The sequence below is a fragment of the Priapulus caudatus genome, unplaced genomic scaffold (assembly GCF_000485595.1).
Source record: "Priapulus caudatus unplaced genomic scaffold, Priapulus_caudatus-5.0.1 Scaffold717, whole genome shotgun sequence".
Lineage (NCBI taxonomy): Eukaryota > Metazoa > Priapulida > Priapulimorpha > Priapulimorphida > Priapulidae > Priapulus > Priapulus caudatus.
In genome coordinates, this window is record NW_014577778.1 from 146,515 (window position 1) to 146,851 (window position 337).

Here is a 337-nt window from a genome sequence, read left to right on the forward strand (position 1 = left end):
ATTGCAAACAACTTTTTTTCAGCACAACGGCGCTGCATATTGCTGTGTCGTGTCGTGCCGCGTGTGTGGGGACATAGCTTTAGAGGTTTGGTGTACCGTGTAAATGAAATGTTGTTAGAGTATTAGTCAGAGATTATGAAGGGAAATGATCAATTTGGGTGGAATACAACTTGAAGAACTTCTCAGGACACATTGGAACTTCACATTGTTCACAGTAGTAGTTTGTTTGGTGTTTTTTCTTCTTTTTACGATCACTACACACGGAGCAGTCAGGATGGTAGGATTTGTCTTCATATTTGCTCGGAAAGTGTCTTTCGACTAGGCGTCTCCTGCGATT